The sequence below is a fragment of the Tachypleus tridentatus genome, chromosome 2 (genome assembly GCF_004210375.1).
Source record: "Tachypleus tridentatus isolate NWPU-2018 chromosome 2, ASM421037v1, whole genome shotgun sequence".
Taxonomy (NCBI): domain Eukaryota; kingdom Metazoa; phylum Arthropoda; class Merostomata; order Xiphosura; family Limulidae; genus Tachypleus; species Tachypleus tridentatus.
Genome location: NC_134826.1, coordinates 144174515 through 144199665, shown reverse-complemented (window position 1 = coordinate 144199665; position 25151 = coordinate 144174515). Strand labels below are relative to the sequence as shown.

Here is a 25151-nt window from a genome sequence, read left to right as displayed (position 1 = left end):
TCAAAATCTCCGCCTGCCTTTCCTCAGGCCTAATCATATACGCAAAATAAATAGCACATCTTCTGTGTTCTAATATGCCCAGCAGTTATATTTACATCTTCTACTATCTTTTCAATAGTAGGTATTCCCCTATATCTAATCGTTGTAATTCATTAAAAACTAGACATTTCAAACGTTCCCAACAGTCGTTTTTATTTATCGGCCTGTATCCACCCCACAGAGTAGACGGGCCATAAATAACACTCAGTGATGTAGAGAAACCCACTTGTATAGAAATATAAATGCAAAAACGACTCGTTTGGGTTGAGAAAATATTTTACATAGAAGAGCGAACAACGTTTCGACCTTCTTCGGTCATCGTCAGGTTTGTGAACCTGAAACCTTGTTCGCTCTTCTATGTAAAATATTTTCTCAACCTAAACGAGCCGTTTTTGCATATAAATAAATAATACTGTAGTCGTTTGTTATTAGGTCAAGTTATAATTGTATTTTAATTACAGGTTAATGAATGATAGTGATTTAATAATTTTCTATCTACTGTTAGTTACTGTGACTTCTAACTCTATGATTTCAATTTCTTGTTTTGCGAAATTATGCGAATGCCATGAGTTGAAGGTTATATGAATATTGGATTAACAACTATACGGATGTTGCATTAAAGGTTATACTGTTACTCAATTAAAGGTTATACGGATATTGGTTTAAAGGCTGTTCTGATAATGGATTAAAGGTTATATTATTACTGGATTAAAAATGGTGAAAGATTGTTTTCAAAACGTGTGACATTGTGATATATGTAACTATTTGTCAATAAGCCTGTGGACAAGTTATCCCAATAAAATCGTTTTCGTTAACTCTTTCAAAAAAAAAAATTAAAATGGGTTTCCAAACCTCTACCAGTTGGCTACTGATATAGTAGCAATTTTTGTCAAATATCTTAACACACGTTAAAGTTTCTTAATTTTTCATGTGCTTATTTAATTTTTGTTTTCGAAACATGTTCTGTAACATGAAAATTTTGCTTTCACTTGAAAAGTAACAGGTTATGTAACGGATCAACTTCACAAGTAGGTTAAAAAACTACTGATAAAAACCGGAACCAGTTTATTACCCGACTGTTTTCAAGTCTAAGGTATTTTGACTATTTCAGAATGAAGAATTAGAAAAGGAAATGTTTACGTCTCTCCACTATACTGCAAAATTAAACTCAACGTTACAAGTGTGTAGGTCAGATAGTGACTGCTTCTTTGACAGATAGTCTCGTGACATTATTGTGGAGGATTGCATTTCGCGCAAAGCTACACGAGGACTATCTACGCTAGCCATCTCTAATTTTGCAGTGTAAGACTAGAGGGAAGACAGCTAGTCATCATCACCCACCGCCAACTCTTAAGGTACTTTTTTACCATCGAATAGAGGGATTGACCATCACATTATAACGCCCTCACAACTGAAAGGGCGAGCATGTTTAGTGTGACGGGAGTTCGAACCCGCGACCCTCGCATTATGAGTCGAGTGTCTTAACTACCTGGCCATTCCGGGCAGTCTGAGTTTGTTGAAATGCTTTGGTTCTAATGAAATTGAACTGCTTTGGTTTTGGTTTGGTTTATTTTGAATTTCGCGCAAAGCTATACGGGGGCTATCTGCGCAAGCCATCTTCTAATTTAGCAGTGTAAAACTATATGGAAGGCAGCTATTCGTCATCACCCACCGCAAATTCGTGGGCTACTCTTTTGCCAATGAATAGTGGGATTGACCGTCATATTATAACGTCCTCACGGCGAGCATGTTTGGTGTAACGGAAGTTCGAAATTACGACCCTCGGATTACGAGTCGAACACCTTAACCACTTGAATATTCCAAGCAGTTTTTTGTGGAAACGTTTGTATGGTTTTCTCATGTTCAGGTAAATCTACTAGAGACATCTGGAGTACCTGTCATTAACTAGAAGTAATATACTAAAAGGAAGCCACCTAGTCAACACCGTCTACCTATAATTATCATAAAGTGGGATTGGCCATCACATTATAACGCCTCCACTACTGAAAGGAGAAGCCTGTGAAGTGATAGAATAACAGTTTTATTTATTTACACTTTGCCTTTCGTGGATTGTTACTGCCATGAATAAGAGTTCTGAAGTTATTATGTATATTGCTTTTAACGAAGTCAACCATTTCATTAAACTCCGATTTATACATCTTCAACAACAAGAAGTTAAAATAGAGAGTGAATTATCACTCATGTTCACCTCACAACACATGTTGCAGTTTGTATCTATATCCTGATGACATCATTTCTAGAACCACAGAGTAAGGAGATCCGATAAGGGCATTGAAAGAAAGGTTCTTTCATTGACAGAAAGGTTCATTCATTAAGAGAAAGGTTCTTTGATTGACAGAAAGGTTCTTTCATTGACAGAAAGGTTCTTTCTCCTCGTAGTTTCTTCTGTTAAACATCGTTTCTGTAGTTCTTATTTCTTTAAAATTGATTTAATTTTGCTTCTTTCAAAATTGGCTTTCTTTCATATTGGCTGGATTGGATAATTTTGACTTGAGGTATCATATTTCATACCATTTTTTGTCTTGGAAATATTCATATCGCATTTTATATGCATAGAAATTTTTTTGTACATTCATCTTCGCGAATTGTGAGCTTCGTGCTTCGCTTTAGCGATTACGCTTGATGGAGAAATCGATGTTAGACTGAAAGTCTAGATTACTTAGAATTTTTCATGTTCCTCGAGTGTTGCCATAGTTAAGGAAAGGGCTTGATAGTGGTTATCAATTTATAATTTTAGTTAAGTTGTTAACTTTAAGTCGGTGTAAATATATTTAAATTTCCTGAGTGCTTTGAATTATCGACAGTCTTCTTAGAGCATAATCTATCTGTACCTACTTTGTTGGTTGAGGCTTAAGAAACCAGACCATATAGAGTATTATTGGGATTACGGCCGAAAAGGTCTTTCAAGCGAGACTATCTAACTATAAAATAACTTGGTCTATTCATCATGAGTTTTAAATCCTTTCATTCTGAAACTTTGTGTACCTGTATCTCATGCTGATTTTAATTATAATGAAATAATACATTCAAAACTGTTCTGAGTACCTAATTCAAACCTAATTAATATTTACCAATACTTATTACTACAAATAACCTCAGATTTAAGTACTTTTGACTGATCTGAGTATTTTGAAATTAGTTTGAGTTTTAGGTGAATTCAGAATTCTCTTTTTGTTTCTCTTTTAAGTACTTCAATTTCTTCCTTGTTTATAATTTACGTGTCGTAGCCTTAAGTTACAAAACATGATAACTGTTTCTAGTTGATGTTGTTACGACTCTCATCTGTGCTAGTGCATTATTTATAATACTATTACCACTTTTAATATTAACTTGCTCTCTAGTGGTTCAGCAGAAATTCTTTGGACCGTTTATATAATTTATTGTTTGTATTTTCTTATAGTAAAGCCACATCAGGACATCTGCTGTATCCACCTAGGGAATCGGATCCCTGATTTTAGCATTGTAAATCCGAATACTGACCACTGTCTCAACGGGGGACTTTATATAATTTATATGAATAAGTTGATGTCTGAGAAAAATAACAGAATATTAAAGAATATAATTACACAACACTTACTGCGATTCACAGTAACCAGCAAGTAACATCTGCTTGTTTAATAATAATAATCGAATCCCCGTCATACCAAACATGTTCGCCTCTTCAGCCGTGGGGGCGCTATAATGTACAATCTATCCCAGTATTCGTTGGTAAAAGAGTAACTTAAGAGTTGGCGGTGGGTGGTGATGACTAGCTGCCTTCCCTCTAGTCTTACACTGCTAAGTTAGGGACTTAAGTACGGGTTAAATATGAATTATCAGCCAATAATTAACAATACAGATCTAAAGAGATTCTATATCAAGACTCATAAACTGTTTTATGTAAAAAACTTAATTACTGCGAATTTAAACTGCGTCAAATTGACCAGCCTCGTACCTGTATTTTCGTGTGTTGAGATTTGCGCGAAATTTAAAAACAAAGAAACACATTTATTATTAACATTTTAGGTACTATACGAACAGATGAATGAAGGGTAAATTCTCCATGTGCTAAGACTGTATTGACCATAACCTTAAAAGATGAATGAAGGGTAAATTCTCCATGTGCTAAGACTGTATTGACCATAACCTTAAAAAGCTGATAACCATTTTGCAAACGAAGGCTGAAAGAAGCGTTTGTTATACTCCTGAGGTGCAGTAAGTTTTGTCAATAAAAACCTTCAATCAGTCTATGTTAGATAGTACCGGTCTTCATTACATGCCTTACAGAATAAGCAGCCATTACTGCATGGTGCAGGTCAGCGTGTTATAGATAAAATGGTTCCTATGAAAGAATGCACTTCAGTGAGCTATCTGGTTAAAAAAAATGGTTCAGTTCTGTCAATCAAGCATTATAAGAACTTGTTGATAATAAAACGTGCAAGATTGCACATACTATGATAGAAATCTATCTGAGATAGGTGTTTTATTTTCGTACGAAAACGTATTAAGATATTATAGAACGGCTTTTCGACAGCTGCTTCGTCACATAAAAATCTATTTAACATTATAGGATCTATAGTTTCGTCCATACAGTGATATTGTTGTATCTATGTGATATATCCTTTCTTTCTTGGAAGCTTGACAAACCTATATAGATAGGGTCACTTGTAATGCATATTTAATGTGTTGAGCTCAGGATATGAAAGCAAAAACACTTGGTAATATAAGTTTATTTTTCTTTGTTATCTCATTTGTAATGTAGAATGGATCTCTGGTTAACAATAGAAGAGCCAAATGAACCCAATCGGCGTAAACTTTAAAGAATTTTTCAATTAGTTAAATGGAAAATAAAACACATTTTCTGCTCAGGGATGTAATATAATATAATATAACCACTTATAACTCGTTCCTTTTTCTGTCTTGCAGAAATGGCCCGGCATGGCCAGGTGATTAAGGTGCTCGTAAACTGAGAGTCACGGGTTCGAATACCTGTCACACCAAGCATGCTTGCCCTATCAGCCGTAGGGGCATTATAATGTTATGTTCAATCCCACTATTCGTTGGTAAAAGAGTAGTTAAAGAGTTGGCGGTGGGTGGTGATGACTAGCTGCCTTCCCTCTAGCCCAGTGGTTCCCAATCTTTTTGGGAACCACTGCTCTAGTGTTATATTGCTAAATTAGGGATGGCTAGTGCAGATAGCCCTCTTGTAGTTTTTCGCGAAATTCAAAACAACCCAAACCCAACACTTTACATTACCTAGCGTACATATATAAAAAAAAATGAGTGAACACTATTTAGTTGATATAAAAAATGAAATAATATAATATGTCTGTCTAATTAAGATGTATATGTAATTATTTGGTTTTCTTAATAATTATTTATAGGGTTTATACAGAAAAACCTTTATTTGCAAACAAAGATTTTGATATTTTTAACACACTTTTATAGTGTTTCATAACTCAAAGAGAGTCTGAAGGTATCTAACGTTACATCTATACCTAAAACTTGGGTTTTGTTCATACGTATTTAGTACTCAGGTTTGATTCATATTTCTAAAGTAATCTCTGAGTGCTATGTCTGATGGTAAAGTTAAATCGACTCAACAACACTGTCGCTGTGAGGGTGTATCGACAAAATATGAGTGATTTTAAAAACGTTTCCAATCATCGATCAGATCTGGCTGATCAGAGCTGTTGTAATATGACTCGAATTACAAAGGTCAAAAAGTAATGTATCGTATAAAACACAAATATGTTTCATATTTCGAATACATCGTTTATAGAGTCGTCTAGACATTCTGTTAGATGATTCCTGTTTTGTTTTCCCACTGAATCTTTTTGAAGTATTTAAATTAATAAACAATATCAGTTAATTTATTAATTAGTTTTTTGCTAGATGTGCGGAGTACTGAATTATTATACACCGATTGTATTAAATTAAACACAATATAATTTTTTACGAAAGAGAACCCTCCGACCCAAAGAGACATTGTAATGAAATTGGACGCATTTCCTGGTAACCAAAGGGAATAACGTAAATAGTAATACGGGGCTAACAAACATGCTCACAAACTTCTAGCTTCACTTCGAAATTAACAGTTGTTTTCGTAAAAGCTAATGACCAAAGCAAGCAGAATCACAGCACCTTCGCTCGACAACATGTCTGTCAAATTTTTCAGTATGTATATTATACATATGTGTGAGAGGCTTAAGATTGTAATTTTGTCGTCACGCTGGAAGAAACATACAAGTGTATATAACCCTCACGTTTTCGTGTAGTTATTTGTAAGTTAATTTCGTATGAAAGAACTTTTAAAAACTGCTGAATTTTGCACTAGGACTTGTTTCTTTAAGCTAGTCATCTCTCCTGAAGTGTTGCCCAGTGTTTTGTGACTAGTAAAAACATGTTTGGAATTTCGCACAAAGCTACTCGAGGGCTATCTGTGCTAGCCGTCCCTAATTTAGCACTGTAAGACTAGAGGGAAGGCAGCTAGTCATCGCCACCCACCGCCAACTCTTGGGCTACTCTTTTACCAACGAAAAGTGGGATTGACCGTCACATTATAACGCCCCCACGGCTGGGAGGGCGAGCATGTTTAGCGCGACGCGGGCGCGAACCCGCGACCCTCAGATTACGAGTCGCACGCCTTACACGCTTGGCCATGCCAGGCCTAGTGAAAACATCAACAGAACATGAGATTTTTATAGTTAATGGTTTCGCTAACTGAATGTGTTACATGTGTAGTATATACAATAAGTGTACGAATTTAAATGGAGGTGAGACTGATAAGTTTGATATATTCCTTACTGAGTTGATTTCTAGCTTGCAACTATCTAAGTAATTTGCTTTGATCAGATATCTATTAGTAGTGACGTAACTTAAGTAATTTCACAACGAATGGTTCTAAAATGTCTCTGAAGAGGCTTTTCAATAATAAAACATATATCCAGTGATATCGTGACATCCAACACTTCGTGTTAATTGGGGCCAAATGCTTCACCTTAAAATAAGTAAAAGTACAAAAATTATATATAGAGATCTTCCTGTTCTTCATTCTGTATTTGTGTTTTGTAATAATCTGTGACTTTATAATGTGTTTATAAGAATCTGTGACTTTATAAGGAACACCTAACTCACCAACAATGTTGTGGCTATTTTCAGAGCCATATCTTCATTCTAAGGTATTTAAAGTCTTGCTTTGAAAACACTAAACAAAAGCAATCAGAAAGATTCCATGCTCTCATCCCGCTGATTCTTTTCGCGGTTGCATGCGTTTATATTGAATAATGTCAAATTTCACCTTGGAAGATCCAGAATGATCAGTGATCCGGATCATTTTTGGTACTCTGATGAGGAGTCTTAATGTTCCCCTGTAATTTGGTACAAATCCAATCACACTTTACAGAGTTATTAACTATAAACCTTTAAAGTGTCCGATCTCCTCGTATAAAATATGCTTCAAAGTAATCTAGAATCTGGATCATTGTTTGGATCCAGAGTGAAGAGGAAGCTCCATACCGACTTTCCATCTTGTGTAAAATTTTCGAGTTCATCGTTTTGTTAGTTTACGAGGTAAGCTCGCGGAAAGACACACAAAGTCGATTGTAATAATCCCCTCCGGGTACAAAACTAATGATTTCTCAACTTTATTTCTCTCTCGAGTCTATAAGTTTGAGAAACTGCTAGCTTTCCGGAAGAAATCTTTGGTAGAGCAGTTGACTCTAATCGGTAGTCGAATGTTTTGTGAGTTAAGCCTAAAGTTGACTTTTCGAAACATTTTTCTAAATGATAAAACAAAATACGAAGGTTATATAGAAAGCGTGTATTAAAGGTTATGGAATCTTCAAAATTCCATCACCAGTAATATATAGTTACAAAACAAACAATATTTGTAATTACAACAGAATTATGGTAAATATAAGAAGTCAACAATTTGAACATAAGACGAGAGAACAAACACACGTGACACAGTTCAAATATTTATATTTAACTAGATTTAAATGTAGAGAAGACTGTGTTTTATTTAAGGACGAAATACGAGTTTTTATGTATAATGTTTATTTTATAAGAAGTTCAGTGCCATGTTTGACTGCTGGGAGAATTTTGAAGGTAGATAAATCGGATATCTTGTTTCTCTATTGAGCTGATAAATAGTGGGGCTTGGAGGGTTTGTTGCCTTCCTTCCAATTTTTAAGCATTATTTATGACGGAGTTTTTATGATTCCGAAACGTCAAATAAACGCTTCCTATTATTACGTTACGTTTTTCGAAACTATTTATACGCCCACTTTATCCCTGAAGTGAAATGGTGCACTTTTCGAAAGCACTCGGGTTATAGGGTTTCTATCTCATTTTTATCATAACTTTCTGGGCCTAAGTGTTTTTAGAACATACAGCTGAATACTTATAGATTGGTGACTTTTCTTTTGATTGCTGTATCCGCAATATCATCCTATACACAAAAATAGTAACCTCCAATGTCATTGATATTGTAGTCACATTGTAGCTTTTCTATATAAATTGTTTTCTATATAATTGATATCTGGCGAAACTCCATAATTCTTAATTGAGAAAAAAACAAACAAACAAAGACACTGTACGTTTCTCAACAACATCATTTATTAAACAGTATATATATGTATAAGAGAAACTATGGTCGTTAATAAATGAAGTAACACGAATGGCACAATTTTAATTGGTGTTTTTTTCTCTCAATTCTGTGCGCTTTTTAATTTATTTTTGTTATATTTCTCGAGCCCCCAGTCGCACAGCGGTATGTCTACAGATTTACAACTCTAGAATCTGGGTTCAATACCCGTGTTGAGCAGAACATAGATAGCTCATTGAGTAGTTTTGTGCTTAATTTAAAAACAACATATTTCTGGGGAAAGTCTGTTTATAAAAATGTGTTTTAAATAAATAACTTTCTCAAAACCGATAAAGTAATTATCATGATGAAAGAAAAATTGTAGAGTAAAATAATCAAACACGATACAATTTTTCGTTAAGTTCATAAAGATAGAGTTAAAATACTATTAACGTTCATCTAAGTTCGTGATGACCTGGCATGGCCACGTGGGTTAAGATGTTCGACTCGTAATCTGAGGGTGGCGGGTTCGAATCCGCGTCGCACCAAACGTGCTTGCCCTTTCAGCCGTGGGGGCGTTATAATGTGACGGTGAATCCCACTATTCGTTGGTAAAAGAGTACTCCAAGAGTTGGCGGTGGGTTGTGATGACTAGCTGCCTTCCCTCTAATCTTACACTGCTAAATTAGGGACGGCAAGCGCAGATAACCCTCCTGTAGATTTGCGCGAAATTCCAAAACAAACAAACAAAGAAGTTCGTGAAAAAGAATAACCAATGTTTCACAGGGTAAACAGAAAACAGGTTCACAAAAATATTAAAAACACAATAGAAACTATACCGGTTCGCAGTAAATCTAGAAACCATTGTAATATTGCATTATTTTACCAACTAACTGAACGTTTCATCGGATTCGTGTAAATAAAAACTACTTTTTATTTATCCAGTGAAATATAATTATGTGCTTATGTTTAACATATACTTTCCAGTAAGCTGTATGTAAAATAGTTATAGTGATGGTTAATAGCTCAGTTTCAGGTTAGACACTTCAATCGCCAACTAGCAGGTGCTTCGAAAGATCTCTTCAGATCAAGGTTTTGGTGGTAAATAGGAATATTTTAGTTTACACAACTGGCTAAGACTGCTTGTGACGCATGTGTCGTATTCTCCAACACAGATGTGCTATTAAACTTTCTGCTCAATAATTTCCTTCACGTGACCTGCAAGTTATTTATGACCAAGGGCTCTTTAGGCGGTGTATCATATAACAATGTTTTCGTGAACTGAAAATATTACCTGCTAGGCTAAACAGCGTGACATTCGACTCGTGCGTTTTATCATCTCTACAGAAATTACAAACAGGTTAATGAACTGGAACGTTATTTATAAATAACACATTATCCATCGAAGTTTCCTGTCGTGCTTTTCTAGTTTCGAAACTCTGGCACGAAATTCTTAATATTACAGCATGCCATTGCTGTTTTCACAAAGGAAAGTTTTAATTAAATCACTGTATTAAAACTTTAGTTGAAGGGACTAATGCCAATACTACATAACACTCGGAATGTTTTCTCTTCTTTTCTGCAAGGCCAGATGGTTACGAATCGCTTGACCCACAATCTGAGGGTCGCGAGTTCGAATCTCCGTCATCGAACATGTTCGTCCTTTCAGCAGTGTTGACGTTATAATGTAACGGTCAATCTCACTACTCGTTAGCAAAAGATTCACTATTTATTGGTAAAAGAGTACTCCAAGAGTTGGCGGAAAGTTGTGATGACTAGCTGCCTTCTCTCCACTCTATCACTGCTAAACTAGAGACGACCAGCACAGATAGCCCTAGTGTAGATTTGCACGAAATTAAAGAAAAACAAAAAACAAACAAACCCGTGGACGGAAGTTATAAAAGAAAAAGTCCCAACAAAAACTGCAAAACACAAAATGTAAAACCACAAATGTGCAGTTTCCCTTTATTTGTACCCTTTCGATCATGTTCGTTCATTCCACGTGATTTTTATGGCGTTCGTTATCTGATTCTTGTGACACATATTAGTATGTATAAGACATGTTAATACTAGAAGTAAACGATCTTATAATATTAAAATACTGTTTTTATTTAATCAGACACTCAAAGTTTCCCTCTTCGGCTTCTTCTGAAGCGTCTTCTAAAACACATACTGAGACTCTTAAAGCCCTGCTCTCTGTTTCATTTTCCCCGACAAAATTTCGTGATCATATTACCATTACTCTAATATCTGAATATCTAATCGTTCAAGGTTATTCACACAATCATTTCCCAAGTATCCTCATTTATTATTATTAGTTAAGCGACTTCTGTAATTTTCCAATCTCTTATACTTTATTAGTCCACGTTTCGGCTCGTGTCCCTTCGGATATTAAATTCCTGAGTTGCCCATCAGAGCTGGTGCATGTGCATGTGCATGTGCTTATAAGCCCTTTACAGTTTAGTGAAACAAGGCTTCAGATTAATACTATTTGGAAGGTTCCTAATGTACAAAATTAAATCGGCTTTTTTGTTCTGTTTTGTCTGTCTGTGCTATTTTCGGCATGGATATCGAAACCCAAGCTTTACGCGCAGATATTTAGCGCTGAACCACAGAAGAGCATAAAATGATATGATGTTTCACGAGGGCAAATAACAAAGTGCAAAAAATCCACTGTTTTTGCAAAGTCATCAATTGACGTATTCTCGTTTTATGCCCTGTTTTATGTATTTTTAAAAATGTCTTATATGTATAATTAATTATTGCTTGTATTTCCACAACAAATTACTAGTTTGTTATTCATTTAGGAAAGTTTCGGAATATCTTAACTCCTTCTAAAGTAATGAACAGAATATTAACAGACTACTTGACTTTATATTGAAATAATGATAAAATAACAAAGCCTGAAAATCTCAATATAATAATAACAAAAACCCCAAGGAATTTCACTAATTTCCTACAAAGTACAACCAAATTTCCTTAAAAAAATTACATGAACCTCTTACAATCTAATAATTATATGTCCTAATGCATGGTTTGAAAAACCATGCTCCGCCGGAGCCCTTGGGTTCCCCCATAGTTATCTGGGGCTCAGCGAGGAAATTTTAGATTGTTAATATTTTTTCCTAAAGCTATAAAACTGAATCAGATTACGCTGTACAAAAAAGTAGGATACATCTTTAATATAACACGTTCATAACGTATTGTGCCTAACGCCAGACGAGTTTATTTAGCTTAGGGGAAGTTCTCGTGGTAAAAGTATTAATACAGTCTCAGTTAGGCCCGGCATGGCCAGGTGGTTAAGGCAATCGAGTAATAATCTGAGGGTCGCGGGTTCGAATCCCCGTCGCACCAAACATGCTCGCCCTTTCAGCCATGGGGGCGTTATAATGTGACGGTCAATCCCACTATTAGTTGGTGAAAGAGTAGTCCAAGAGTTGGCGGTAGGTAGTGATGACTAGCTGCCTTCCCTCTAGTCTTACACCGCTAAATTAGGGACGTCTAGCGCAGATAACCCTCGAGTAGCGTTGCGCGAAATTCAAAACAAACAATCTCAATTGACTTCTACAATGGCACCACTGGCCACAAGTAGATATGGCACCATCTCAAGATCGCATGCGTCATTGGAGATGCAAGATAGCTTTGTAATTTTCATATGAAACATCAGTCAACCAACTGTCTTTTAATAGCCAGATCTGGATTAGCGGCTAAATCTCGAAAGAAATGAAACATGACGTCATAGCTAAAACTCGTCCAAATTTGAAACATTGTGATGTAACTAAATGCCGTATCAATTGTTTCAAGTTCAAAATATATTTATATGAAATATAATTAATAATTGTGAGGTTGGATTAAATTCGTTGTAGTTTAATTATGTTTCTTTGTTTGTTTTAAATTTCTTGCAAAGCTACACGAGGGCTATCTGCGCTAGCCGTCCCTAGTTTAGCAGAGTAAAACTAGAGGGGAGACAACTAGTCATCACCACCCATCGCCAACTCTTGAGCTACTCTTTTACCAACGAATAAAGAGATTGAACGTCACATTATAACGCTCTCACGGCTGAAAAGGTGAGCATGTTTTGTGTGACGGGGATTCGAACCCGCGACCCTGAGATTACGAGTCGAACGCCTTAACCCATCTTGCGATGCCGGGCCGAGTTTAATAAGACAAACCTGTTACCAATGGGCTCTATGACATCATCTGCCCGTATGACGTCATGTTTTTTTTTTTTCCATTTCGTTCGAGATTTAGACACACATTTAGGTTTAAGTTTCTGTTTTAAAAAGTTGTAAAAATAATAGGTTACCACCCTTCCTTTATAAACATATATCATTCTAGTGCCCTAGCCTTTCTTCCACAAATCCTTATTTCTGTTTTCGTTAACACAACACTGATCTTAGGTCAGCATGACATTGTATGATAATAAAACTAAAGTGCCTGTACGAGTTTTCATTAAGAACCTATTTTGTATCCGTGAAAATACTCTTGAAGTGCTAAAGATATAATAATACATTTTCAGACAAATTAATAATTAGTTGTCACCCTTATAATGGATAAGTGGCTGAACATCAGTAATAAATCTGATACGAGTAAAAATATTCTTAGGCCTAAAACGAATTCAAAGGCGTTATCGTCGTGTGCAGAACTTCAACACAGGATGACGCAAGAAGTAGTGAAACAAAAAATGAAAGAAAGTGTGATGAAAGTTTTATTTAATATGGTTTTACATGGACAGGTAATGAAGATGGACCTGGTGGGTTGTGTGTTGAATATGGAACAGTACTGAGTAACAGCAGTTTGAATCCAGCAGAGTTAAAACATCTAGAAACCAAACACTCCCAATTAAAAATCCAACTTCCAAATATTTCCAAAGAAAGTGTTTGCAATTAAATACAAGTAAAGCTACATTTCGTTTGTTTGTCCATGAGGACAACAAAGGTGCTCTAATTGCTACATATCGTGTTAGTTACCGTATTGAAAAACCACGTGAAGCTCATACAATTGCAGAAGTTTTGATAAAATCATGCGCAAAAGATTAGGTAGAGAGCACGATTGATGAAAAGTGTTTTTTAAAAAAACATTGATTCTGTGCCTCGAAGAATCAAGGATATGTCAGAAAATTGCTTAACGAAGTTAATAAAGCGAGTCCAACTTTTTCGCTTCAGATGGATGAATCAACAGATGTCACAGGCTGTTTATGATTGTTTGTTATATTCACGAAACTAGTTTTAAAGAAGACATAATAATATGCAAACTTTTGACGACTCAAACAACAGGCAAAGAAATATTTAAACTGATCGATTTGTTTACGGAGGAACGTGTTACCCAATGGCAGCTTTGCTTAAGTATTTGCACTGATGGGGCTGCATCTATGATTGGAAAATTTTCAGGCGCAGTGGCACGCATAAAAACCCGGACATTGAGAGTATCCGCTGCTGTCTTCATCGTCATGCACTTGTAATGAAACGAATACCAGAAGAGGTATTGGTGATGTCATAAAAATAGTTAATTTTATAAAATCAAGACCACTTAATGTGGGATCTTCAGTTTACTCGGTGAAGATATGGGAAGCTTATATAAACATTTGCTGCTTTATACTGAAGTCCAATGGTTTGTTCGGTTTTACAAACTGCGTGTGGAGATAGGTTTCTTTTTATCTGAATGTCATTTTGAACTTGCATACAAACTAAGGGACAAATGCTGGATACAGAAAGTGGCTTACCTTTCGGACGTATTTGTCTATCTAAATGAAGTGAGTGCTACAATGAAGGTTACGAGGGTAAAGTACTTCAAAGCTCAGAGTAAAATGGAAATGCTTCAACGTGGTACAGCTTTAGTTCTTGGTACCAAAAAAACTTGTTTTTGTATCCCTAAGAAATCTATATTTCTTGTTTTTTATTACCGAATTGGACAAAATTTCACATCATTTGAGCTGTCTTTTTTCAGGAGCAAAGTGAAATTGATGGTGTAATTCAATGGGTGTTATATGTAGGGAGCTTATTAACATCATGAAGGTCATCCGGTTATCCAGGAAATGTCTTTTTTTCTATACACTGTTGTAGGCCTCTTATTTTCGGTACAGCCCACCAATAGTACAGCGGTAAGTCTGCGGATTTACAACGTTAAAATCAGCGGTTCGATTCACATCGGTGGGTTCAGCAGATAGTCCGATGTGGCTTTGCTGTGAGAAGACACACACATTTCCGGTACAATGTATCCGATGGCGAAAGTTTGTGTGAAAAGACTTTAGGGATAGATGACTTTCGAAATGGTAAAAGTAAAACTATACTTAAGTGTTTAAGTAGAATAAAGGTGACACCTGGTGACTGATTAAAATATATCATATACAAATCAATTTATAAGACCAGGTATTAAAAATTGTTTAAAACAAATAGCAAGTTTTACGAAATTCAGTTTTCATATTATGTGAAAAAACATGCAAATGTTCAAAATTATCTTTCTAACAGATATGAAACCGATAAACGGATATCACCAATTTTTGGATCTAGATTAATTCCGGAATGTTGAACAGTGTTTGGATTAGTAATCCAATAAGCTTCGGTTATTTATCTGTCTGCTTTAGATTTGAATCCTGTTTCAATAACAATGACAGTAACATTATCAACGAAATGACTTGGTTGGTTAGTGTTGACCAACAGAGAGATATTTTCCTTGTTAATGAAAGATTTATGGTGGTTGAAACGTTCTCCAGGCTCGACATGGAGAGGTGGTTAAGGCACTCGACTCGTAATCTGAGGGTCGCGGGTTTTAATCCCTGTTACCCCTAATATGTTAGCCCTTTCAGCCGTGGGGACGTTATAATGTTACGGTCAATCCCACTATTCTTTGGTAAAAGAGTAGCCTAAGAGTTGGCGGTAGATGGTGATGACTAGCTGCCTTCCCTCTAGTGTTACACCTACAGAATTAGGGACGGCAAGCGCAGATAGCCCTGGTGTACCTATGCACAAAATTCAAACCAAACGCTCTCCAACAGTTGTTTATATGTGTTCTACATATTGGCGACTCAATTTCTATACGTGATGCAAGATAAATGGTGTTTTTTTATTTCACAAGTGATTTCTTTGGGTATTTTAAAGTTTCTTTAAATGTATTTGTCAGAAAATGATTCTCTGGTTTTTATGAACTTCCAAGTTTAACAAGTGGCTTCACTGTATGGACAACAACCAGTGTTGGGCGGGATGTAATTTATTTTTGTGTGAACAAAGATATCTCTTAGAGTTCTGCTTTTGTCGGAAGGAGACGGAGAAAACTACCTATTTAAGACGATCGCTGGGCTCTAGAATGTGAAAGTGTTTTTCTCAGAATTCTTAGTTTAAACTGATAGGTAATAATAGGGGGAACTATATTTGAAAGTTTAGTATCACCCTGATTCAGGATGTTTTTCCACTGAGTCTTGTTAGCTTTTTCAGTTTGTCTGTTGATTTCGCTATCTTTATATCCTCTTTGTAACATGATTTGTTTTAAACCCTTGTAGTATATTTTCAATCTATTTCATCTGGGCCCGGCATGGCCAAGCGTGTTAAGGCGTGCGACTCGTAATCTGAGGGTCGCGGGTTCGCATCCCCGTCGCGCCAAAAATGCTCCCCATTTCAGCCGTGGGGCCGTTATAATGTGACGGTCAATCCCTCTATTTGTTGGTAAAAGCATAGCCTAAGAGTTGGCGGTGGGTGATGATTACTAGCTGCCTTCCCTCTGGTCTGACACTACTAAATTAGGGACGGATAGCCCTCGAGTAGCTTTGTGCGTACTTCGAAAAACAAACAAACAAACTGTTTCATCTGATAATATGTTTATTCTTTCATTTTGTGTGTGTGAGAGATGAAAGCTTTTATAATACTGTGTCTGTCGTTAGGTTTTTTGTACAAGTCACTGAGTAAAATTCCGTCTTTAAAATAAAGAAAGTTAATCTGGATAAACAAAGATGAAGTTCATTGTCTTCTGAAAGTAACTTGCATGTGTGATAAAGTCCTTAAGTGACCTGCTGTCCAAATGAGAAATATGTCGCCTAGGTAACGTGTATGAGGACTAAGTTGTAAAAGTTGGCTTTTCAATATGAGCCATCAAAATGTTGACATAACTGGAAGCCATTTTTGTACCGATTGCAAACACCGTTAAACTGGAGTTAATGTTCGTTATTAAATTCGAAGTTATTCAGAGTTAAAACCAGGATCAGTTATTATATGAGATTCTCATGGGTTAGAAAGGATTGATGCCGACTTTGTTCGTTGTTGTTTTTTTTTAATTTCGCGCAAAGCTACACGAGGAGTATCTGCTCTGGCCGTCCCTAATTTAACAGTGTGAGATTAGAAGGAAGGCAGCTAGTCATCACCACCCACCGCCAACTCATGGGCTACGCTTTTACCAACGAAAAGTGGGATTAAACTCCACAATATACACCCCCAAGGCTAAAAGGACAAGCACGTTTGGTGTCACGGAAATTCTAACCCCCCCCCCAATTCAGATTACGAGTCGAACGCCATAACCACCTGGCCATGCCGGGGCCAATTAAGGAAATAAGATGCTTTAAGTCATTTCTACTTGGTGATGAATCGAGCACTGGTAGAACCGTTGCTATTGTAAGGATTAGAATCTTTATAAAGTACTTTTAATAAGGGTGCGTAAGGTTATGGAAATGCCTAAGTTTACAATTCTTGTGAAAGTTTACATGTGAAAAGTTAGTAATACCTGCAAACACCGCAAATGATCCGAAATTCTAAGTTACAAGGGTAACAGAGACGATCCCTAAGCTAAAGATAGTATAATGTAATCAACCATCTTTCCGTTATCTTGGTACAAAAGTTGAATAAAGTTGATAATTTATGTTAAGTTCAGTCCGTTAACTGCGAATAACGTTTCTAAACTTATGTATTTTAAGCGTGAGGCGGTAATTTTTTCAACTATTAAGGACAAACACTGATCTAAATTTATGTCGTAAATATTTGGAATGAAACTGATCTAGAACTACGTAGTTGATACTGCGTACAAAATGGAAGCGCTTCGTAATCTGAGGGTCGCGGGTTCGCGCCCAAGTCGCGCCAAACATGCTCGCCCTCCCAGCCGTTGGGGCGTTATAATGTGACGGTCAATCCCACTATTCGTTGGTAAAAGAGTAGCCCAAGAGTTGGCGGTGGGTGGTGATGACTAGCTGCATTCCCTCTAGTCTCACACTGCTAAATTAGGGACGGCTAGCACAGATAGCCCTCGTGTAGCTTTGTGCGAAATTCAAACAAACAAAACCTTATTGTTATCTAAATGAGCAGGTGCAGATAGCCCTCGTGTAGCTTTGCGCGAAATTCAAACCAAACTAAATGAACAGAAGGGTATTTGGTAACGTTAAAAATAAAGATGATTTTATTATAGGTTATGACATTAAAGCTAAATTTTAACAACATAACTTACTTAATAAAAAAACAGCAAAATTGGAGATTTTGTTTTCCTCCTCAGTTTTCCTCCTATATAATTAGTGTAAATTTTTATAAACGTTAATGTTAAGGTCTTCCATTATCAACATCCATGAAGGAGGACGTTCCCTTCCGCCGCACTTAATTGACTTATTGAGTATTTAGGTCGCACGTGGAAGAGTTGCTCATCAACTTATCATTATTTATGTTGTATTCACTTTCTCTAAAACTGCGGCTTTTTGTTGTTGTTGTTTTTTTGCCGGACAAGTAATGAATATGTAATTGTAGGAGTTCCCATGGCTGCTCTTCTTAGCTGTATTTTATCAGATAATAATCGACCCAGCATGGCCAAGTGGTTTAAGGCGTGCGACTCGTAATCTGAGGGTCGCGTGTTAGCATCCCCGTCGCACCAAACATGCTCGCCCTTTCAGCGGTGGGGGCATTAGAATGTCGCGGTCATTCCACAATTCGTTGGTGAAAGAGTAGCCCAAGAGCTGGCGGTGGGTGGTGATGACTAGCTGCCTTCCTTCTAGTCTTACACCGCTAAATTAGGGACGGCTAGCGCAAATAGTTCTCGAGTAGCTTTGTATTTGAGACCAGATTCTGAACGTGTATTTAGGTAAATTTAGTTATTGTCTTGTTTTGTCAAAGCTGCACAAAGAATTTCAACGTCATGATTTTGTTTTGAATTTCGCACAAAGCTACTCGAGGGCTATCTGTGTTAGCCGTCCCTAATTTAGCAGTGTAAGACTAGAGGGAAGGGAGCTAGTCATTATCACCCACCGCTAAATCTTAGGATACTTTTTTACCAACGATTGATCGTCACATTATAATGCCCTCGCGGCTGAAAGGGCGAGCATGTTTGGTGCGACGGGGATTCGAACCCGCGACCCTAAGATTACGACTCGAACGCCTTAACCCACCGGGCCATGCGGGGCCTAGAGCAAATTACTTGTATATAGATACAGATATGAAGAAATCAAGAAACCTAATAAAGATACAGTTATAAAATAGCCATTATCAGCACAATAGCAGTTAAATTAAATTATCACATTGTACTGGCCCAACATGGCGATTCGTAATATGTCATTCCGCCGTGGAGACGTTATAATGTAACGGTCAATCCTACTGTTCCTAAGAGTTGGTGGTGAATGGTGATGACTAGCTCTTCTTTCCTCTAGTCTTACACTGCTAAATTAGGGAAGGCTAGCGTAGTTAGCCCTCGTGCAGCTTTGCGCGAAATTCCAAAGCAAACATACAAAAAATCACACTCTGTAACAGCTTCTTAACATTACCTTGTTTTTCTCTTAAAATAAGTTATATTAAATTTACTAAAATAAAAAGTCAGAGACATTCTGGGAGATCCGTGATTATATATATAACACAAAGGAAAATAAGAATAATATTTTATTTACCAACGTTATAGTAATGTATACCAAAAATTATATTCGAATACTCCAGACATATTGAGGTTTATCGAACTTTATAAAATCTATGTTACACGTTCTTACCCGCATTTTACCAATCTCTTTCATTGATTTCACTCATTCTGATGGCCATGATATTACATTATTTCTTGACACCACGATTTTTACTTGTATCGAGCTTACACAAAGCATGGCACAGTCAATGTCAGCCTACACAACTTTCCATATACTTTATACTGCACGTGGAAGTCTGTTTTTACGTAGGCTTGGTTTGAATTGATATCAATTTTACGGGGAGCTTCACAAGGGGGCTGTTTGCGCGAGTCGTTCCTACTTTAGCATTGATGGCCTAGTAATAAATCAGCTAGTCAATACTAATCACCGCCAACATATGAGCTACGCTTTTATCATGGAATAGTGGGAGTGACCATCACATTACAACGCCTACACGATTGAAAGGTTAGCAGTATCTGGTTGAAAGAGATATTGTTGTTTCTTCAGACACCATTTTTACAAAGACAGTCCTTGATTTCCAGTTGACTTTTAAACCTTTGTTGTCGACGTCAAATTCTTGTTATTATCTTGTTAGCAGTACAAACAGCTACACATAGTTCCGTTTCAGTGGCATTTCGGATCAATATTTCTGTTTCAAAACCTCACTGACGGTGAGGACTTCACTGTGAATAGATTAAGGACGTGGTTTCGGAGACCTTTGATATCCTTAAAGCTTTACTCTGAGAGTTTTCCGCTTCCACGGAAGCTGGGTGTGGCCCAGTGTTTACTGTATCGGGCGCTAATTGAAGGATCCAGTGTTCGAAACATGGCATTTCGGATCACACTTTTCACATTCAGTTGTAGATGCGTTATAAATGTGAATGTTAATTCTTCGGTTCAGTTTAAAAAGCTGGACAACACATTCTTGATCACGCAAAATCCAATTGATATATAAATACATCTGAGAACGGCTGGTGTGGGTGTTAACACTTTTACTGATATATAGAGAACAAAGTTTTGACCTTCTAAGGTCATCTTCAGGTTAAGATGATTTAGGAAGGTCCAAACGTTGTTCTCTCCTTACCAGTAGGTGTGTTAATATCCATACCAGCCGTTCTCAGATATATGGACAACACCTTTTTAGCGACTTTGTATCAATGGAGTTTTAGATAAAGTCGTTGCTGCTTTTTGTTGGTGAACATTAGGGATATCCAATTCTTAAACTTAGAAGACATTATTGTAACACATGTTCCAATAACGTGTCGTTCAAGCTAAACCTTCCACTTTTGCTTCCAGGGGGCACAATTGAAAACTCTCTAAGCAAAGAGAATTGTCTTTCAATGTACTTGTTATAGTACATTATAAAGTAAAATAATATCTCAAAATCAATAAAAAATTCAAATATATAAATATGAAACATAACTCATAAAAGTGTGACTTAGAATTATTAATAATGACTTCAAATCAAGGCAAAAAAATTACTTAGATTAAAACTTAAAATCAGCCCTGTGATAAGTAGGTTAATTAATTAAACTAAGTAAGTAAGCTATTCTCATGTTGTTAATGTTTTTGGTTTTTTTGTGGTACAAAGTTCCACAAAATTGCCTATCTGCATTCTTATCACCGCGGGTAATCTAACCCTAATTTTAGTTCTCAAACATTACGCTGACTTAGTAAGATACATATTCTTACTTATAAAGATTACAATATATTATTTTATCAGTTGGTTAGTTTTGCTATCAAATATTTTTTCTGCCGTAAAAAAGAGAGAATCCTTAATAAAAAAATACCATTTGATGTGCAGAAAGATTGGCACTGTGAACTAATAAACCACAATAACAGATCACGTGGTGATATCACTGCATCAGGTTTTGGTTTAACTCAGTGATTTTCTGGGCTTTGTTTTAATAAACCACAATAACAGATCACGTGGTGATATCACTGCATCAGGTTTTGGTTTCACTCAGTGATTTTCTGGGCTTTGTTTTAATAAACCACAATAACAGATCACGTGGTGATATCACTGCATCAGGTTTTGGTTTCACTCAGTGATTTACTGGGCTTTGTTGCCAAGAGAAAAATATATTTTCTGAAACACAACATTCCTGTCACGCATGAAGGTCAATATATATGTTTACTATCTTGTGTGTAATGTTTATTTTAGGATTCTTCGGTGCGACATCGGAGTAGAACATTGTGATTGTAGGCGTATATTAAAGATATCCAAAGTTTACCAAAGCAAGAGGTTTAGAATATTAGACTGGGAAGTACTTGTGGGTGACAAGTGATTGATCTGAAATTATAGTTCGTGTTTCTGAGTTGCTTCGTGGTATAAATAAACATAGTTAAGTCAGGAATAAGAAACTGTTTTGTGTTATGCACACAGAATACCAAACGTATCTACAAATACGTACAGCTTAAATTGAAACTATTTGAAGAATAGACTAAGTAGTGGAGTTCGTTCAATATTATTTATTAACACTTCTGTCGTTTTTTGTTTAAGTTTCGTTGAATTTGAAGGATGTGTGTTCGAAATTGCTTTAAGGTATTCGTGTATTTATTCATTATTTATGTATATTACAACAGAATACCCAAACGCTACCAACAAAAGTGAATACTAGAAAAATAATAAAAATTGGCATTCAGCCAACCAATCCTTTGTGATGGATTGTTATAAATCACGTCTACGTAAAATCTCACGTGAGCTACCGCTCTAATATTTTTAATACAGTCTCATCTCAGAGTAAAAGTGCACTATTTTTACGGTTTTCTTGACTTTAAGCAACTCAGACACACGAACTATAATTTCACATTATCAACTGGATATTAAGAAACAAAACTTAAAGGAACCTGTTTTACGAATACAAGGATAAAACATTGTACAACTATCTGCTGTTAACATAAAGTAGAAATAATCAATACATGGTATTCTGTCAGTTTCAAGTGTGTCTGATAAAGTATAATGATAACCTATGATTTTTAATCATACTACCAGTATTAATTCAATCTTTTTTTGTTCCTTGTTAACCACAAAACTATTTAGTGACTATAACCGCAGGTATCTAACCCTGATTTTTAGCCTTAAAATTAATAGTAGATCCACAAGGACAAAAAACTCTTAATATGAACTGTAACAAAGTAATGCAACGTTTGTAAAGTGATTTTGAATATACGTTTAAAATGTTTTGCACGACATGTCATTAGTTACAAATTTTATAAAGGAAGTATGCTGTTATTTATGGTAACTTTAAATCACGAAACTGCATTTTCGACTGAATGTTCGAAAAACAAAAATGCAAGATAATAATTTTGTTATCTATTGATTTAAATATTTTGTATTTTTGTTTTATTTCTTAGTTTTTTATTCTTTCAGGAGCATTTAAGAAACCTGGTGAGTTTATCTGCTCTGTCTGTCAGAGTATTTAATATAAAGGTAAATCAGTGGATTACAACATGAGTGGTGTATTATGGGATATCTGGGATAAACTGCCAAATCAAAGGCTCACAAACACACACACAGTCATCCTAACTATTGACCACTTGGCAGAAACCATCGTTTATTATCTGGCTATATTCAGGTGAATAGAGAAAATGACTGTCACAGTTATAACGCCCCACAGCTAAAAGTGAGGTGAATGTTAATAAGCGTCTCTAGCCTCAATCTTTCCGATCTGTAGCATGGCACGTTACATTAATTACGCTCGGCTGAACCTTAAATCAACACAACAGAGCTGGTTTAAGGTTGAAATGGAAGCTATCAGGTCTTCCAATCAGGGAATGCAAATGTGATGGAGTATTTTCTGCCGCGGAGGGATCTCGAACTATTTCAATCGATCATAGTAGGCTTCCGGCATTGGACTCATTGTAAATGAAACAAATTATTTAGTTTATAAGAACGTAGTTCCAAACCATTCTGTAGTCTTACACAAGCAAGGATCTTGTATTAACCATGATTTTACAGATATATAAAAAAATATGAGGTTTTAAAATATCTTGTTAGCTATGCTGTATCTTATGAATCACCAGGCAACTCTTGGGACGAAATGGTAAGAGAAAAAACTTTATGAGTTTATATAGCCTGTAACTCATACATTGAAACCACTCATGGTTTTCTACCTTCTCGAACCACGCATGTACTTGAGTAATAATTTAGGGGTTATTGCTTTCAGCGAAGTGAAAATAAAATAAAAAAGATCACTTATTATAGCATAACATCGGTGAAACATATTTCATAAATAGAAATCCATTAAAAACTGCGATTTCTTTTATGAAACTTGAAATATACATTGAAATCAAACTTTTAAAATTAAGATTACCTAAGAATTCGATATGCCTTTATAACTTCAATAAGATGAATTCAAGAAAACAAAGCAGTCCTTCTCTATCGTTTACTTAACTTTCGGTTAGTTTACACAAAGAGACAGCAGTAATTCTGCAGACGTATAATTATAAAATACGGTGCTCTTCTCGCTAAACACAGCAAATAGCCCAGTGTGCGTTGTTTAAGATATCTACACCGAACAATTCATTTGAGAGATCGGGCCAATCTTACTTGCTTAATGGAAGAGTATTCCATCTCACAGGTTTATACATTAGTTATAATATCGGATCCAAACTGAGAAACCTGGAAATAACGAATTCGAATCGTTTTGAAAAAAACGTACCAAATGCAATTTTATTCTGTACGTGATGTAAAATACATATTTAGAAACCTTAATTGAACAAATAAAACAGAAACTTCACTCAAACAATAAATGAATGCATTGCGAAACTCCGTGGACACTATGCTTAATAACACAGAACATTTACGGTACTCGCATTGTGCAATAGAAAACACCGGAAATGGAAAACAACAAATAATAAACAAATGGCTGTAGTTTCTGGTGTATTCGTTCGAATTTTGTTTTTAATACTAAGAAAAGTATGGAATATATTTTGTAGTTCATGCACTCTATACAGTGTTTAATCGTGTTTATATTTAACGAAAACACTTTAGATGTGAATAAAATGGGAGGTTAAAAGAGAATCGAATGAGCGACTGAAATCAAAATTAGTGGTTAATCTGGTACCTACACCCACCGTCATGCCCCGAAATGCAGCCTGACTAACTCATGAATACATTTTGGCTGTAAAGTTCTTACCAATGTTATAAATGTAGCTGTCAGTGAAGCCGCCAATTTTTATTTCATTGAAATCGCACGTTCCATTCCTTTGTAGCTACATATATTTTTCACATTTAATTTTTTATTAGATATCACGAATGTTTATCAATACACATTAATCAACCACTACAAGAAAATCATACTCGACAGTATTATCCACATTCGCCTTATAATCGCATCCCTAATATTCGGAAGAGATCTATACTTTACAGAACGAACCCAATTCTTTAGAATATGTGATGACAGTTCTCCTCTTTAAAACATTGTTTAAGAATCCCCTTTATACTAATAACATGGAATTTGGATTAACCGTTTCTTGTCATCACCTCAGTGCAATCGATACAGCCATGTCAAGCATCATTATTTATGTGTATTGCTTAAGCTGATATCACGTGACGTGAATGGATATTAAATTATGATAATTTAATGGCATTTAGTAACTTTGTAATGAAAAGCTGGTAATGGGTAATAATAACTGTCCACCAATATAATTCTTTTCGAAACTTGAACCAGAAACTGC

The 25151-nt window shown here is 35.9% G+C and overlaps 1 pseudogene across 2 annotated transcripts in view; it reads right to left on the bottom strand.

Moving 5' to 3' along the window:
- LOC143245286 (FMRFamide receptor pseudogene) overlaps window positions 1–25151 on the bottom strand; it is a 105411-nt pseudogene that overhangs the window by 70735 nt on the left and 9525 nt on the right. Inside the window, exon 1 of one of the 2 annotated variants that reach the window (XR_013025556.1) lies at window positions 14349–14564. The exons of the other annotated variant lie outside the window; for it this stretch is intronic. The product of XR_013025556.1 is annotated as an FMRFamide receptor pseudogene, transcript variant X2 (transcript). Of the gene's footprint in view, window positions 1–14348; window positions 14565–25151 lie in introns of those variants that run through there. 2 annotated transcript variants of the gene reach the window in all.